General features: G+C 39.1%; 2 protein-coding genes across 5 annotated transcripts in view; one reads left to right on the top strand and one right to left on the bottom strand.

Annotated features, from left to right (window-relative positions):
- ANKIB1 (ankyrin repeat and IBR domain containing 1) overlaps positions 1-17,133 on the bottom strand; it is a 149,430-nt gene extending 132,297 nt beyond the window's left edge. For both annotated transcript variants that reach the window (XM_059396868.1, XM_059396866.1), the window contains exon 1: positions 17,009-17,133. The gene's annotated coding sequence lies outside the window, so the exon portion shown is untranslated. The remainder of the gene's footprint in view (positions 1-17,008) is intronic.
- A 71-nt stretch (positions 17,134-17,204) lies between these two features.
- KRIT1 (KRIT1 ankyrin repeat containing) overlaps positions 17,205-18,397 on the top strand; it is a 36,526-nt gene continuing 35,333 nt past the window's right edge. For 2 of the 3 annotated variants that reach the window (XM_059396869.1, XM_059396871.1), the window contains exon 1: positions 17,205-18,029. The gene's annotated coding sequence lies outside the window, so the exon portion shown is untranslated. Of the gene's footprint in view, positions 18,068-18,397 lie in introns of all 3 variants that reach the window. The other variant, XM_059396870.1, reaches the window with a different exon arrangement.

The raw sequence follows: 18,397 nt of genomic DNA on the forward strand, positions 1-18,397 counted from the left end.
GTAAGTAGAAAAATATAGAGCCTAAAATGTAATATTTGAAATCATACTTACCCTGGATTTTCTGGAAAGTGTTTAATGTACTCATAAGCAACAGTGTAACTCTGAACATCAGAGTTAGCTAACTCCATCCATCCATCCATCCATCCACTTTGCTGATTATAATAGCTATCAGCCAGACTCAATTTACCACACTTAGCTGTTTCAGCAGCCTTTTACGCTAACTTGTAAACAAAAGTATGAAATTTGAAAAAGGTTTTGAGAGTACACTTTCCCCCCAATTCCTAATGATTTCCTTCATTTGCAAGGAGCCCAATTGCTATAATATTCCTGCCCCTATCTACCTCAGGGACTTTAGAAAATCTGGAGAGAAAAAACTGGAGAAGCTTACGGTTTTGACCTCTCACCTGGTTTAGAACTCACATAAGGAACAGAAATCCTTTCAAACTCAAAAAAATACCAAGCTGCTGCTACTGCTTCTTTTTTTTTTTCAACTAAGCTCCATGCTCAGTGCAGAGCCAATGCTGGGACTCAAACTCACAACCCTGAGATCAAGACCTGAGCTGAGATGAGGAGTCAGAGGCTTAAATGACTGAACCACCTAGGCACCCCACCAGATTTCTTAAAACAGCTTTTAAGGAAGATGAGAAACATAAGTTTTATCCCTCTTAACAAAGTACCATTGATTCTCATGAAAATGAAACTTCCAAAAATGACTGCAAATCTGAAGTTTATAAACATGAAAACTATAGAAACAAAATATTAATCAGTGGATTAATTTTGTTCTTCTCTGAAGAAATGCAACTTACAGATTTACTGTTATAAATTTCAGATGTTATTGGAAATATTTAAACAACAGCTTGAATAATATATGTGCAGAAGGAGACCAAAAAAAAAAAAAAAAGCCAGAAGGCTATAACTATAAGAAATCTCATGGAAAAAACTTGTCCTGTGGTTTATGTACGTTGTGTCATTTAAGCTGCATAACAATTCCACTTACATTTTACAGTAAAGAAACAGAGGTTTGGGGAGTTATAGCCTTCTGGTATATTTAGAAAATCATATAAGCTTCAGTTTGAACCCTGCTTATTTACTAGCTCATAAGCTACTTGAAAGTTTTGAGACTTTTTCCTAATATGTAAAAGTAGATCATTTAGCCTCCATTGTTGGACTATTACAAAACAGGATAACAAAATACATAAAATATATTCAATATTTGCTAAATAGTAGGTACTCAGTATAATGTAGTCATCATCATCATTACTAACTTGTCTAGAATCACATAGCTATAACTAGTTCTAAAAATTTTTTCCCTTCTTTTAAAAATACTTAAGATTATACAGAGAGATTGGACAGAACAGTACAGAAAATAGAAAAGTACAAAGAATAACATAAAAAGATCACTATAACCCTCAAGCCCTATAATAATCACTATTAACACATTGGCATGTTGCTTATATGTATAGAGAGTCTTAAGTTAAAAACCTGGATCACGGTGTATAATAAAACTGGATTTTTTTTCTTTTGTATTTAGGTTTTTATCATGAGTACTTTGCATTTTATTAAATATTCCTTGAACACATATTTTTTTTAAGATTTTATTTATTTATTTGACAGAGAGAAATCACAAGTAGATGGAGAGGCAGGCAGAGAGAGAGAGAGGGGGAAGCATGCTCCCTGCCGAGCAGAGAGCCCGATGCGGGACTCGATCCCAGGACCCTGAGATCATGACCTGAGCCGAAGGCAACGGCTTAACCCACTGAGCCACCCAGGCGCCCCGAACACATATTTTTAATAATGCCAAAATCTGATAGATAATGTTTTAGTCCGTTCTCCACTGCATTACATTAAATTTGTTCTAATGTATCCACTATGGGTAAACTTATGTGTATCTTTGAACGTATTTTTCACCCACAGGATGTATTAAGCTATGTAGCAATATCTGTGTTGTCAGCAACCCTCCAACTACTACACATTGATATTCAATATTGATTTGCATCTGAAAGGAAGAATTCATTTATACTTTATATATTTTTAGCTACTGACAGAGAATCTTAGCATTAAGTTCTATTACATTCTATTGCCATAGCAATGAAATACAATTAAGATTAAGACTTCCCCATGCTGTTCCCTGTTTTCCAAATCACAGCCATGCCTAGTATGAAACTAGAAACTCTCCAACATCAGAAAACAAGAAATTGGGGGCACCTGGGTGGCTCAATGGGTTAAGCCGCTGCCTTCGGCTCAGGTCATGATCTCGGGGTCCTGGAATCGAGTCCCATATCGGGCTCTCTGCTAGGCAGGGAGCCTACTCCCCTCTCTCTCTGCCTGCTGCCCTGCCTACTTGTGATCTCTGTCTGTCAAATAAATAAATAAAATCTCTTTAAAAATAAATAAATAAAATCTTAAAAAGAAAAAAAAGAAAACAAGAAATTGAGTCCTATGTTTTTGACTTAATGTTTTTAAATTCACTTCATATTCCACATATCATAGGATTAGGAATATAACAACCTTTAACACCTAATGAATTTAACATCTAAAAAAGATATAAAGAATTGAGATTTGAGCCACTTATGCTTTCCTGCAACCTGAGAAATGGAAACTGGATGAACATAAGTGTTGCAGTGACTTTTTCAGACTGAAAAGTTATCAGCTAGAGTCAAATGATTCCATGATTCAAAACATGACAATAAGGCACAATACCCAAAATGAAAAATCCAAAGTGTAGGACTTCCATAACAAGTATATAAAATTCAAGTCTTACTGAGCTAAGAAAAATTATTAAGAGACCAAGGAGTGTCTGTGGGACCTAATTATGAAGGAGTTATGAAGTGGTTATGAAGCACTGACTACACAAAAAACACTAAAACCTACAAAACTCTCAGAAATCAAAACAGGACCAAGTACTCTCAACAGGTTTACAAGGGAAACCAAGTACTAACCTTTCTTAAAGAACATGAAAGAGACTATGGTATAAAGTTATAAATCATGACACAGAGTCATGTAAAAGAAACATACATCCCAAGTAGCACTGTGACTGCTGGGAAACACCACATTCAATGACAACGAATAATTCATATACTTCACAAAGGATTAAAGAACGCTTAATTATTTCCCAAGATAATACATGAACTTAGGAACTATAAGTTATGCAAATTGTATGCTGCAATAAAAATCAGTCAAACAGTAATTTCAAACTGAACAAGAGAGGCATGGAATGTATCATTTTTAGAAAAGGGACTAGCAGAATAATAAGTGTTAGAAGTCAAAGACTGGTAGCCTATGTTAGAAGCACATGATTATTGGGTATATTTCTCAAAGAAAAGGCATACTCCTCTAGGCAGAGGAAATCATAAATTCATGTCACAGATATTTACTGAGCACCTACCATTTGCCAGGCATGTAGGGAAATACAACAAAAACAAAACAAACTAAAATCGCTGTCCCCATGGAATTTACTATATATTCAGGTAAGGTGTTATAATAACAAAGGCAAGAAGGGGATGGAGTTTTGGGATGATCAGGGAATGTGACATGAGTAAAACAGGTAAAGTAGTGAGCTGTGGGATATTTAGAGGATAGAGCATTATAGCAGGGTAAAAAGCCAGTGAAAGGAGCATGCCCTATACATTCAGGGAACAGAAAGGAGCCAGTATTACTGTAGTGTACAGTGAGGAAGAAATGAGTAGGATATGAAATCAAGAGTAGTAATGGGGGCAGATGGACTGTTCAGGGTCTTAAAAAGGAGCATCGTAAATCACTAGGCTTTTATTCCGATAAAAAAGAAAACGCCCTACAGGGTTTTTGGGAGAGGAATGAAAGACCTGACTTACATTTAACAGGATCCCCTGGACAGCTGTCTAAGAAGACTAACAGGAGTGGAAGCAAGGCTAGAAGCAGGGAAACTATTTACAAAGTGATGGCAGTCATCCAAGTAAAAGCTGACGGTAGGAACACCTGGGTGGCTCAGTAGGTTAAGCTGCTGCCTTCGGCTCAGGTCGTGATCCCAGTGTCCTCCTGGGATCGAGTCCCACATCGGGCTCCTTGCTCAGCGGGGAGCCTGCTTCTCTCTCTGCCTCTGCCTGCCACAATGCCTGCTTCTGTGTTCTCTCTCTCTCTCTCTCTCTGACAAATGACAAAGAAATAAAATCTTAAAAAAAAAAAAAAGTTGAGAGCAGCTTGGATCTGGGAGATGACAGTGGAGGTGGTAAATACTTGATCAGGTTTTGGATGTACTGTGAAGGTAAGGATGGAATTTGCTGACAGACTAGAAGTGGGAGTGAGGGAGAAGAAAAAAGAATGACTCCAAGGTTCTTGGCCTGAGCACCTGGAAGGGAGAGGAAAGACTGCAGGAGATGAAAGTCCAAGTGGGAAGGTGGGGATCTGTTTAAAATTGAACATGTTACATTTGAGAGGCCAACAAGATGTCAGGTAGGCAAAAGGGATATACAAGAAGCCGAGGAGAAAGGCCTGGGCTGGAGATACGTTCTGGAAGTTAACAGTGTATAGACTGTATGCTTTTTGGGTAAGCAATTTAATATTAAGATATAAAGCCTGTGACATTTTCTACACATATTTTCCCAATTTTAAAATGCTGAAATTTTTCTTCAGCCAAACTACTGGAGACTACTGATTAATAAATTATTTAGTATTATTTAGTATACACATGTTAAAAAAGATGCAAAACACAGAAGCCAGAAACCCAAATAGGGAGAAAGAAGTATACACAAACAACATCAAGGAGTAAAAGGTATGAAAAAGGAAGGTGTGAAAGGAATCACTGAGACTTTTAGGCTATACGAGGTTTTTGTTTGTTTGTTTTGTTTTGTTTTTTAAGATTTTATTTATTTATTTGAGAGAGAGAAAGAGTATGAAGGTGCATACGAGCAGGTGGAGGGGCAGACACAAGGGGTAGACTCCCCACCAAATCGGAAGCCTGACGAGGCTGGATCCCAGGACATCTGAGCCATCTTAACCAACAGAGCCATCCAGGTGCCCCTAGGCTATACAACTTTTAGGTTAAACACTGGCACACTGATATCATGGTGCATACCCTACTTAAAATCGGTCCTTGATATATAGTTGATGCTACTAGGTTTAAGGGCACAAAATTCCAAATGAAGAGAGGTTTCGTTTAAATCATATTCTAGATAGTGGATAGGAGAAGTTCCTAAGTAAATGGACCTGGATAAGAGAAGTTCCTAAGTAAATGGACCTGAGCCCTGTTTTTTCCAACTTTAATCTATCCTGCAGCTGACTATTCATCTTCCTGTATCCATTCAACTGTGTTTTTACCTTTTAAGATGTGTTTTGGAATTAGAGTTAATTTCCTTCATTTTATCTCCCCCATCAGAGTTCCTCATCTGTATCCAAAAAATGATTTAAGGAATAACTTTTAAAATTCTCCTAGTGCTTCTACACAACTAGTACTGTTTTAGAAGCCTAAGGGAGAAATAAATTCCATGCAATAGATGCCAGCAACCTCAGCAGCACTTGGGAAATTAAGAGAAATGAAAACTCTCAGGTTCCACCCCAAACTTACTGAATCAGAAACTCTGGGGGTGGGGCCAACAATCTGTGCTTTAACAAGCCCTCCCAGTGATTCTGATACATGCTAAACTTGGAAAATCTCTAGCTCAAAACATTAATGTTCAATTTTCTCAAGGAATACCAACTGCAAAGTCTACTAAACCATAATCCTTGAGTATAACAATCTTATTATTTTGCACTTTTAACTGCCTTACGTATCCAGCATTTAACCCACATTCAGTCTGTGAGTAGTTAAAAAATCAAAAGTAACACCTCCCTCTGAGTTTCTGGAGAACATTTTTCTTCATACTATGACACCAAGTTCTCAAAGCAACCTCTCTCTATCTTTCCTTTCTTGTCCTCCCTATTCTACAGAAAAGGTAATTTTCTCAATCAGAATATCATATGCTAACTTTCAAAGTAATTTTGTAGAGGTCATGTCAAGTCACATTTCAGAGCAAGAAAAACCCCCCAGAAGATGAGAGCTGACCCCTAAACAACATGCGGGTTGGGGTGCTGGACCCTACACAGTCAAAAATCCATATATAACTTTTGATTCCCCCAAAACACAACTGGACTGCTAATAGCCTACTGTTGAGTGGAAGCCTAATAACATAAACAGTTGATTAACATATATTTCGTATGTTATATGTATTAAATACTGTATTCTTATGATAAAGTAAGCTAGAGAAAAGAGAATGCTAAGATAATCACAAGGAAATACATCTACAATATTATATTGTATTTATTTTTAAAAACCCACGTAATAAATGGACCTGCGCAGTTCAGACCCATGCTGTTCAAGGGTCAACTATATTTATCCAAGTGTATCAATTTTACAAGAAAGAAAAACTGAGGCCTATAGACATCACATGGCAAGCACATCCTAACAGAGGTGGACAGACAGACACCAAAGGATGACATTATTATCTCCAGCCTTCTCTCCCTGGCCTGAGTCAAAATATCTCGTTTAACAAATTTAAATAAAGTGAGGCATTAGAATGATTGAAAGAGATACAGGATAATCTTTACCTTTTCAACTGCTCTCTGGAAATAAAAATAAATACATCATCAAAAACCACCATTGTGGGGCACCCAGGTGGCTCAGTGGATTAAAGCCTCTGCCTTCAGCTCAGGTCATGGTCCCAGGGTCCTGGGATCAAGCCCCGAATCTGGCTCTCTGCTTGGGGAGCCTGCTTCCTCCTCTCTCTCTGCCTGCCTCTCTGCCTACTTGTGATCTTTGTCTGTCAAATAAATAAATAAAATCTTAAAAAAAAATCATTGCTGTATGTATTTATTGGCAATACTGATGTCCTTTTCTCATTCCATGCTCTATCTACTAACTGGAAAAAAGGACCCTTGACATTGTTAAGAATGCTATTCAGCTATCTAGTGACACGCCATGCCATGCCAGTCTTGTCCTCCACTGTCCTATCAGTTCAATACTGAATTTCCCAGACATAAATCTCAAGACTGTTTATAACTGTTTCATTCACATAATGTGGCAATTTTTCTGACCAACATTTATATCTTCCTGGTTATACTCCATTCACCACAGATATTGCCTGGAGAAAGCGAGAGTACAGCTCCTTTGATACTTTGTGTTCCAAGCCGAAAACCATTTTAACTGTACTCTAATCTTACTTCACAAGGGTTTTGAGGTAACTTACAAGCAACATACTGGTAATTAAATAAGTTAAAGGGAAATAAGTGCTGTGGAAGGTAGCACAGCCTTCCACATGGAAAGAATATGAGCTTTGGAGCCATGAAACCAAGTTAGAGGTTTTAATTCTATTCCTTACCTGCCTTCATTTTATAGGTTAGAAACCTATTAGCATACCGCCTCATATTGTTGATATATGTATTTTTAGTTACCTTAACATATAAACTCCTTAAGAATAGGAATAATGTTTTATGTCTGCATTATATCATATTCACATAGGTGTTCATTGAATATTTATTTAACTAATATGCAACAGATTTTATTTTTTTTTTTAAAGTAAGTTCTATGCCCAACATGGTACTCAAAATCACGACCCCGAGATCAAGAATCGCACACTCTACCATTGAGCCACACAGGCACTCTTAATATGGAATAGATGTTAATGTGTCAGATAAATTTCCTATCTAGTAGGTGCCCTTGCCTCCTGATCCCACTTCCCAAAGTGCCCCCCACCAACTACAAGCAGCATATCTTATCAAAAAACAAATCTGAGCTTGTTCAATTACTTTTTAAAACCTTCCCAAGGCTTCCAGTCCCTGGAATTAAGGAGTAGTCTCTGACTAAACCAGAATTTATCTTATCCCAGCCTATCTCTTTAACTTAGACCCACCTCTGAATTACTAAAGCTCCTAGAATGTTTTTCCCATACCCCTAAAAAGCCCCTCTTTTAATAGGCTAGCTCCAACAAGTCATTCTCAACTTAAAAGCACTTTCTCCATCAACCCTCATAGGGTTGTAACTGATCATAGCTCCTCAACCCTCAAGTAACATAGTTAGATGTCCTGCCTCCCTAAGTTGATAATACCCTCAATTTACCAACTAATATTATAATGAAATGTTTAATCTGCTTTTCCAATTACCTGGCAAACTTTCTGAGAACAAGGATCACATCATATTGAGTTTTAAATTCACTTTTTACCAGTTACTGGCACATAAAAAACCTTTAAATAGTATTACTTACTGAACATAAGGATAAACTCCTATTTCTTAAAATCTACAGTTTCCAATCTGAGAATATAATCTGTTTATTTCTTTGTGTGCCTGTAAATAACTTTGGAAAAAAAACCCATAGTTGTCAAATGGGTTAAAGATTCTGGGGCCTTATTCTGTACATACATATATTATGACACAGAAAGCAAAATCAGTATTATTATTTTTAAAGAACAGAGAAAATATTTCAAAAGAGCTTGCTATTTGAGGGACCTGCTTAGTCTTGGCCTTATCCCTCATAAGGTACAGTCACCAAAATGGATTTGATCCTCAATTAAAACAAGCAGAGCAATGAATGATGAAAGAAAAAACTGAAGGAAGTTGCTTCTCAGCCTGGAATGCCATGTGGGACTAAAGGTGACTGAAAGAAAGACCAGTAAGCCTGAATTCCTGACAGTATTGTGGAAGCACCATAACAGATCTGCATGGCTTACCACTAATTTCCCACTACTTATGGAAAATGACACCCCTAATTTGTTTATATCACTGTTTTTTAGATTTCTAGAGCAAATGAACATGATTCCTCATTGACAGGAAAGACAATACAAAGTTAGAAGAAAATTTATGAAAAAGTTTTTATTACCTAAGATAGGAGAGAGAGATTTTTCAAGACAACAGAACAAGCAAGAGCTACAGAGAAAGACAGAAATGATTATATGAAATACCCCCTCCCCAAAATGTATGGCAAATAATGCCAAAAACTATGACCCTCTCCCCCAAAAAAAGACTGACAGAACATATTTGCAAAGAAAGCTAAAGGATTATACTTACAACATATCAAAGAGAACCAAAAAATTGGTAAGGAAAAAATCCAATAGGAAAATGAATAAAGATATGAATGAGCAATTCATAGAACTGAAAAATCAAAAGGATCAACTAATATATCAAATGATGCTCAGCTTCACAAAGTTAATGAAATGCAGAATTAACCACCAAAAGAAACTTTCTACTCATCTTCTTACAAAAACAACAACAACAAAAAATCAGCAATAATAAGCTTGTGGGGGAAATACTCTTGGACATTAATGATGGCAATAAGAAATATATCAACATTTCTGAAAAATAATCTAGTGTTACTTATTAAAATTAAAATGGCATGTATTGTGTACAAGATACTCACTGCAATACTGTTCATGATAGACTAGAAACAACCAAGACATCTAAAATGAGCACAGATATGGTTTCAGATATCTATTGCTACATCCCAAACTTAATGCCTCAAAGCAATTATGTTATTTCTCATAATTATGTAGGCTGGCTGGGCAGGGTTGGCTTCTTTTTGTTTGTCTGTTTTTGCTGGTTTCACCTCTGGTTCCTCTGTGGGTACATTCAGCTAAAGAGTCAGCTGGGCTAGCAGATCCAAAGGAGTCCACTTTCATGTCTGTTGGTAAGTGCTGTCCACTGGGTAGTCTTGGTTCACTTTCAAAAGACCTCTCTCTCATCCTCCTATAGGCCAGACCACCTTCCTTACATGGCAGTTGCAGGCAATCATCCCTGGAATGTCTCTTAAGGACTAACCTCTAGATCTCACATATCACTTCCACTATATTCATTGGTTAAAGCAAATCACAGGGTCAACCAGGACTCAAGAGATGGAGGAACGGATTATGCCTCTAGAGAGAAGCAGCAAAGCCATATTGCAAAGGGGAATGGATAAGGATGGAAGAACTTTATGATTGTTTATCATTAATCGCAGGTAGGTAGGGGTGTCCACGTGTATGTGCATGCACACACAATGGATTATTATACAGTCATTAAAAAAACAAAGTGTAGAATATAATATATTATATTCTAGTATATTAATATAAAATATTAATATAGTATGTTATCATTTTTATATGGGGAAATTATGTATACATTTCATCATATATATGTATGTTTATAAATCCTGGAAATACACTTAAAAATTAACTAATAAGGGTGCCTGGGTGGCTCAGTGGGTTAAGGACCCTGCCTTCGGCTCAGGTCATGGTCCCGGGGTCCTGGGATCAAGTCCTGCATCGGGCTCTCTGCTTGGCAGGGAGCCTGCTTCCCCCCCCCCCACCCCCTGCCTGCCTCTCTGCCTACTTGTGATCTCTGTCTGTCAAATACATAAAGAAAATCTTAAAAAATTAATTAAATACTGGGCCATGCAAAGCAGTCTGCATGCTGGTAGATAAAGGGCACTAAAGGCATGTCAGGAAGGCCAGCAGAGCAGTGAGCCAACTAGCCAGAGGTAAGGATAAATAGGTGTTGTGTGGAGATCTGTACAGCGACGTAGGCCCAGTCAGGGGTTATAGATCCACAAAAGGGCACAGGCCAGTAGGCCCAGCAATCAATGACACAGGGTGGTAGAAGATGGTCTACATGGCAGGGAGAATGGTAACATGCTGAGGAAGTAACTCAAACAACTGGACAAATGATAACTACACTGAGGCTAATGTGAAGCCAAATTGCCTACTCCAGAGAAGACATTTATAAATGCGGAAAGGAAGAAAGTTAGAAAGAACCCTGGAGTATTAGACTGGAACTGAAAGGACAGGGACAAATTTATGGTTTAATAATACACATACCCAGGTACAGAAATAATTATGGAAAATATACATGTGTGTATTATATATGTCTGAGTATACAAACCATACTCAGAGTCATACATTTCCTAGTTCCAAAAGTAATGACAGCCCAGTAACAATAAGCACACTGAGCCTCTAAATCTTTGTTTTTAAATACCATCTTTTACAAAAGCAAACAACAATAACAAAGATCAAACAGGATTCCTTAGAGAAATGGCTGATTCCAGGGTTAGACCAGGCAAAGCACAGAATGAACAAGGAACAGCATGTTCTGCCAGAAATGCACAATGAATGAGATGGAAGCATGATAAACAGGCATAAGAGCCAGCTTGAAGGGGCTCCCACAGGCTAAATCAGAAACAATTTAGACAGCAAAATAAGTAATAATAGTAACAAATCACAAAAGATTAAATAAAATAGAAATTCATGAGTCCTTACAGATTTAATAAACAAATAATTAAATGGGGGAGAAAGGAAAGTTCCACTTTATGATAAAATCCCAACTAATACAAGTAGAAGAAATAAGAGTAATATCATTTGGCAATCATCATAGAAGTGGTTAATTAAGGTGAGAGTCTTCACTGATACCCACATTAAGGCTAGTGATTAGAGACGTTTGATAAGAAACAAGGTGCCGGCATAATTTTGGAATACCTCTCCACAAATACTGATCAAATACAAAAGGATACCAAAATGACTGGTGATTTATTTTAAAGATTTTATTTATTTATTTGACAGAGAGAGCATGAGTGAGTGAGAGCTCACAAGCAGGGAGAGGGGCAGAAGAAGGGGGAGGAACAGAGGGAGAGGGAGAAGGGAGAAGCAGGTTCTCTGCTGAGTTGGGAGCCTGCTCTGGGAGCCTAACATGGGGCTTGATCCCAGAACCCTGGGATCATGACCTAAGCTGGAGGTAGACGTTTAACCCACCAAGCCACCCAGGCGCTTCTGAACAACATTTTAATCACCAGCAGTGACAAAGATGACATCATATGCTTCTGGATGCAAAATGCTAAGAGCACAGACCCATTTCTGTGGTATTCCTGCCACAAATGCATGAACTGACTGGAGTCAAGAGGGAATATTACACGAACCTACGTTGAGGATCATCCTATAGAATGCAGGGCCTTGTACCTTCAAAACCGGTCATGGACATGAAAAAGGGGAAAAAATGAGGCTGAAGAAGTCTGAAGAAACATGACGATGAAATATAATATATATTCATGGATAGAATCCTGGCCCAGAAGAGTAAGAGATATTGTTCCAACCATTGATAAAATATGAATAAGTTTCCTTGGACTAGGCAGTAGTGTTGTACCAACACTTATTTTCTGATTTAGAGGGGTTTATGTTGGTTAGAGAAGAGAGTGCCTTGCTTTTGAAAAAACAGACACAGTGTTTACAGGTGATGATACACCATGTCTGCTGCTTGCTCCAAAAGGTTCAGAAAAAAGACTATAATAATGGGTATGTATGCATGTATTTTTACACAAATACACACACACATATGTAATGTATGTATGGAAAGAGAAAAAAAGCAGGCAATAGAAAGAAATGCAGTAAAATATTAACAATTCTTTGCCCTGTTCTGGCATCTTCCTGAAAGTCAGAGAAAGTCATCTTTTCTGTAAATCAACTTTTCTGCCTGAGGTCAGAAAACAGAATAAAAATCCTGGCTTAAAATTTTATTTACAAACTTTCCTTTACAATACTCTGAGAGGATAGATTAGGGAGGACAATGTTTTTATGCTCATTTGGAAAAGAGCATCTCAATGTTTTTAAATGAAGTTCCTTTATCTTCATGGATTTTCAATAGGCATGTTACAATTCAATGAAGAAAGGAATCTTGATTTACTCATCTTAAAGGTCCTAGCACCTAACACATTTATAATTTAGTCACTGTTATATGCATGAACAGGAACTCCCAATATTGTTCTAATCAGAAAATAGTGACCTGGGTATCAAGAATTCTGCTATGTGGAAAGGAAAAAAACTATCTACGTCAAGTTAAAATAGTCTGACTGGGGTGCCTGGGTGGCTCAGTGGGTTGAAGCCTCTGCCTTCAGCTCAGGTCATGATCCCAGGGTCCTGGGATCCAGCCCTACATCGGACTCTCTGTGCTCCATGGAGAGCCTGCTTCCTCCTCTCTCTCTGCCTGCCTCCTATATGTCTGAGTATACAAACCATACTCAGAGTCATACATTTCCTAGTTCCAAAAGTAATGACATCCCACTAACAATAAGCACACTGAGCCTCTAAATCTTTGTTTTTAAATATCATCTTTTACAAAAGCAAACAACAATAACTGCCTCCCTGCATACTTGTGATCTCTGTCAAATAAATACATTTTTTTAAAAAATCTTTAAAATAATATGTCTGACTGAGGACAAGAAAACATCAAGGATTACCTTTCTTGGGAACTTGAAGGAGGAATAGTATCTGCTCTATAGTCCTAAAAACAGAAGTGCATAACCAGGAGCAAAGGTCTTAACCTCAAGAATGGCAAATGCGGACGCCTGGGTGGCTCAGTTGGTTAAGCAGCTGCCTTCGGCTCAGGTCATGAGCCCAGCGTCCTGGGATCGAGTCCCACATCGGGCTCCTTGCTCTGCAGGGAGCCTGCTTCTCCCTCTGACTCTGCCTTCCACTCTGTCTGCCTATGCTCACTCTCGCTCGTTCTCTCTCTGACAAATAAATAAATAAAATTTTTTTAAAAAGTTTAAAAAAAAAAGAATGGCAAATGCTTGAAAGTTTATGGTAAAAGCAAAACAAAACAAAACAACAAAAACAGAATAAAAAGTTAAGAATACAATGAGGTTTTTGGAGAAGACAGTTGACAGTGGAAGATGGTCTTTTAAAATAATGTGAGAGGCTCTGAGAGGATTAGACTAAACTGTATCAAACTGCTGGTAAAGCATATATCCTAAAAGATGAGCAAGATTATTTTGTAATCTGAAGAAAGATATTTTCACTGCAGAGACCAACACTCTCCAAGACATTAGACAGTTATTAAAATTATACTCAAAAAGTTGAATAGATTTCATGTAACTCAACACCCTATCTTTCCTGGAGAATACACACACTTTAAAGAACATTTTATAAGCTGTTGTTCCCACTGTGGGAACTAGGAGAAAAAAATTATACATGCCTGAAGATCTATATTACAGTTAACCATAATGAACTTCAGAACTATTTTTTCTAAGGTTTCAACAACTACTGATTATTACATTGATAGAATATAATTCATGTGCTTTAGAAAACAAATGATATTAATATTTATTAAACAATCATTAATCATTAATGAAAATCTATTCAAAGCATTATTAGAGAATTAAAAATTGCTATAACTATATTACAGCATCTTTTTCTTATAGAGGCATCTTAAGGTTGAATCTTCTCTAGCATATTACAAGTAAAACAACATTCAGCACTACTATAAATCATAATCTGTATGGTTTTTAAATGGAGATTTAAAACTTTGTAGGACCGTTTTAAGAACTGGATAAAATTAGTATATAAAGGCCTTAGCATGTTAGTACAAGTACTCATAAATGGCATTTAATGTATTTATTCTTATAGAAAAGATATGAAATAACCCCAAATACAGTAAAGTGACTTCAAAATCTATTAGAGATGTCTGTAAAGGCAAATGGATAGGATCACAGTCAAAAACTAGACCGGCAAATTCAATGAGGAAACCAATCACAATTTATTTATACTGTAGTCCCAGTAACTAACATAGTGCCTGGCACATACAGTAGGCATTCAATAAAGGTTTACTGAAATGAAACAAGTATGAAAGTAAGTTATCTCAAAAGAAAAAAAAGGCAGTCTAAGACTGTCTGAAAAATAAACTTAAAGTCCAGAAATTACTCTTCCCTAAGCAATGACTTTCAGAAAGGAAATAAAATACTGATAAGCATTTTTAAACCATGCATAGCAATTCCTCTCAGACTGGTCTTTTAAATAATGATCAAGTCACTTTCAAATCTGTTTTGGGATATGTGTCACATATAAGTCTAATATTACAGAAAAGTATTTTAAAATTTCATCTAAATAAATGTGTTCATTCTCAAAGAAGAAAAAAGCACCCAAAGCACTGAGGAATCTTTTCTAACTTCCATAAGGAGACTTCCATGAGGAGACTCAGATGAGCTTAATTCAAGTTCTTCCATCTATTTATATGTGAAAATTAGCTTGAACTTTTACTTACAAGTACAATGTAAATACACAGATTTCACTTTCACAAGTTCAACTGCATACTCCAGAAAAGGAAGAGGAAAGAAAGAAAATCAGGTCTCTCAAAAGTGGGCAGTGCTATAGAGTACAGAAGAGTAACTAAAAAAACTTTTTTCTCAGCAGCCACCTGTTAGAACTCAGCCTTATGGCATAATCTGCATGGTTTTGGAAAATTTTCATATTGAAAACTCAAAATTCCCAGTGTTGTTGGCAGGCGGAAAAAGTGTAATATGAAAATACAGTGCTATCTTCCCCACACTCCTTCCAAAAATAACAGGATCAATAGACTTTAAAAAAAGAAAGAAAGAAGGAAAAAGACTCTTCCAAGTTATAGCCAATTAACCTCACTCACATTTGGAAACTCATCAATTTTCTGAAAAGCAAAACCATACCTTTAATAATATACTCAACTCTGTATAGAGCTTGGCTTCTGAAACAAGCCAGTAAAGTATACTTCCAGACAGACAGCTGGAGCTACGTCTCCTGGGCCTACTTCAAACTAAAATCTGTGAACAGTATAAAGTAACAAATCAAGTAATAGATCCAAATCAAGTACTAAAAGAAGGTTTTGAAAACCACCACCAAAATCAACATTAAACACATCTACCTTTCTTAACATAATGACTATATTTTTAGAAAAAAAAAATAAACCAAGGCTACCAATTTACATTACAGAACAATTTACAGAATAGTAACAAAGAACTGCATTATGCAGAATAAAATTATTCTTGTTATTATTACTTCCTATAGTGCCCTGAAAAGTGTTACCACCATGCTGGCGTGTTAAGAGCTACTGTTCAGTCACTGACAGCATTACAATTATTTTTTAGTCTAATTTCTGGAAAGTTCTGCAGTTTGCCAGTTTAAAAAGCAAACTAAATTTAAGAAGAAAAAAAAATGCCTATCCTCAAATCTGGAAATGCACACTGAATTTCACAGTTAATTTCTTTTTTAAACTAAGAAACAGTAAGGTCATAGGCACAAGTTTGTAACATCTGTAGGTGGCTGATCTAAATCAGTAAAAAAGTCTCTCTGAAATTAACGACTTAAAGTAATATCTTACCAAATACAAGCTGACACGATCTTTCAAAACCACTTTAACCACTAACAATGCAACACTTTTTTTTTCCACATCATACACACACACACACACACACACTTCGTAAATTAAGAACGAAACGTAAATCCAAAACACTAAAAATTATTTAAAGACATAAAAACATACTGGAAATATTAGACCTTTGTTTTTAAATTCGTTTCTCAGCTCTACTAGCAGAGCTATTCTGGAATGGCTCTTCATTCCAATACAAGATTGTTTAATATGCCAATTCCGTGTGAACATAGCTTGTGAGACTAATTCTTGAAACCTCAGGAGATGCTTAATTACAGCTCTAGTTCCAATTTCCTGCGACTCAAACAGCAATGTACAGAATAGAGCTTAAACAGTTAGGAAGCGAGAGGAATGAAGGTCCAGGGAACGACCCATTCTTTTGTTTTGGTGTCAGAGGCTGCAAAAATAAAGGTCCATCAGAGCTATGGGCACCTATCCCCACCCATCCTGACGATGCAGAGCACTTTCACCCATCCGCTCAAGACCCTCTAGCCCACGAGATCCGCTGAACCCGTGGCTTTCTGTCTCAAAAAATGGGGGGCGGGGGCGCAGGTTGCGATGTCTGGGATAGAGAGAGAAAGAGAGGGAGGACACATATCTTTGAGGACAGAGGGACAAGGAGATGCATCTGGCTGGGGAGGATGGGACGCGCCACTGAGACTTGCAATTCGCTGGGAAAAAAAGCCCCATGGGACCGACGGAGGAGGTTGCCTGTTCAGGGATGGGGGCAGAGAAGGGTACAATCCTCTACAAAAGGGAGGAGACACATTACTGGGAAACCCGTGAGGGCGTGAACTAGGCAGCGCTGAACTCGGAGCCCAAAAAGGGTTGAGACAGCCTCAAACACACTCGTATGGTGAAGCTGAGACTTACGGTTACTTCCCGGGCTGAGGGTAAGAGTCAGATGGACCCCGCAGCTCTGCAGTTCTGCCACCGCCGTGGCCGCCTCTGCCTCTCGCGCGGAGCAGGTGACCTCAGGTACCCTCCCCGCCCCACCCACCCAGGCGGGCGCCCCCTCCTCGCTTGCCCGGGTGCGCCCGCGGGGCAGAGGCTGCTGGGGCTGAGGGTGCGCACTAGAGGCCCGCGAGGAACCCTGCGTGAGACGGAGGCGCCCGCGACGAGACTCAGACTGGGCGGGCGCCCCCCATCCCTCTCTGGCCGCCGCGCTGCCTCACTCAAGGGAGGGGAAGAGGGGGCGGTGGCTTTTGCCTCCGCCTCGCGGTCAAGTCCGGCTCATGCTCCAGCCTTGTGCGCGCGCACGCAGCCCGGGCCGCCCTCTTCCCCTCCCCCGCCGCCGGCTCAGCCGCTGGCCTGCCGGCCGCTGCCACCTGTGTCCTCGAGCCACCGCCACCAACCCCAGACAGCCCGCAGCCCCAGCGGGAAGCAGCAGGAACGGCAGCAGCTCGCCCGTCGACCCGGAAGCTCTTCCGCCGCCAACTGCGACGCTGCAAGGGGTGTAAACCCGGAAGTGATTTCCTCGCCCCGGTAGCGGCGGGATGGAAAGGAAAAGCGTTTGAAGACCTGGAAACCCTTAACTTCGGGGGAGGGTGGTATCGTGCCGAGGTGCGAGAAGAGGGAAGGACAATAAAGAATTAGTCCACAAGAGTTGCTCCGAGTCCAGAGCCCCGAGCTTTTAAGGCACGTTTTGGGAAGAGCGGCCGAACACGCCCGGAGACTTCTGGTGGCCACCAAGGGTTTTCCTGTCACAGGAAGTTAGGCCCGGCTGCTGGGAAACAGAAGGGAAGGAGGAATGAGAAAGCGGTGACGGCACCCCGCCCCGCAGGTGACTGTCCCACCCAGTGAGTTGAATGTAGCGGCCCGGGAGGTGCTCGGCCGCCCTCGCGGGTGAGACGAGGAGGAGCGAGGACCAGACTCCAGCGAGAGAAAACAAGAGGTGGGAGGCTGAACTATCTCCACATCTAGTTTCTCCAGGCAAGGAATTTATTTCTTACAAGTAGTAACAAAGAAGCCAAAGCCACTCTTGGGGTGGCAGCTCTTTGAGGAAAGAGCCCTGCACGCCCTTTCAGGAAAGGACGTGGACGTTGGTGGGTGGTGGCAGAGGAAAAACCTAGGCAGATTGTTATTTTGTCATTTCAGGGAAAGCGATTTACAACCTGTCATTCCAGCTTAGCTCGCCCCTACACTTCTTTCCATCTTTTGAGGCTTTCTGGCCTTCTTTGCTTTTTATTCATGGTGGTTGTTGTTGTTTTTTTTTAATCTTCAAAAGAAATCTTTGATGTAGCTGGCCCGACTCTGGATCTC

Source organism: Mustela nigripes, chromosome 4, assembly GCF_022355385.1.
Source record: "Mustela nigripes isolate SB6536 chromosome 4, MUSNIG.SB6536, whole genome shotgun sequence".
NCBI lineage: Eukaryota > Metazoa > Chordata > Mammalia > Carnivora > Mustelidae > Mustela > Mustela nigripes.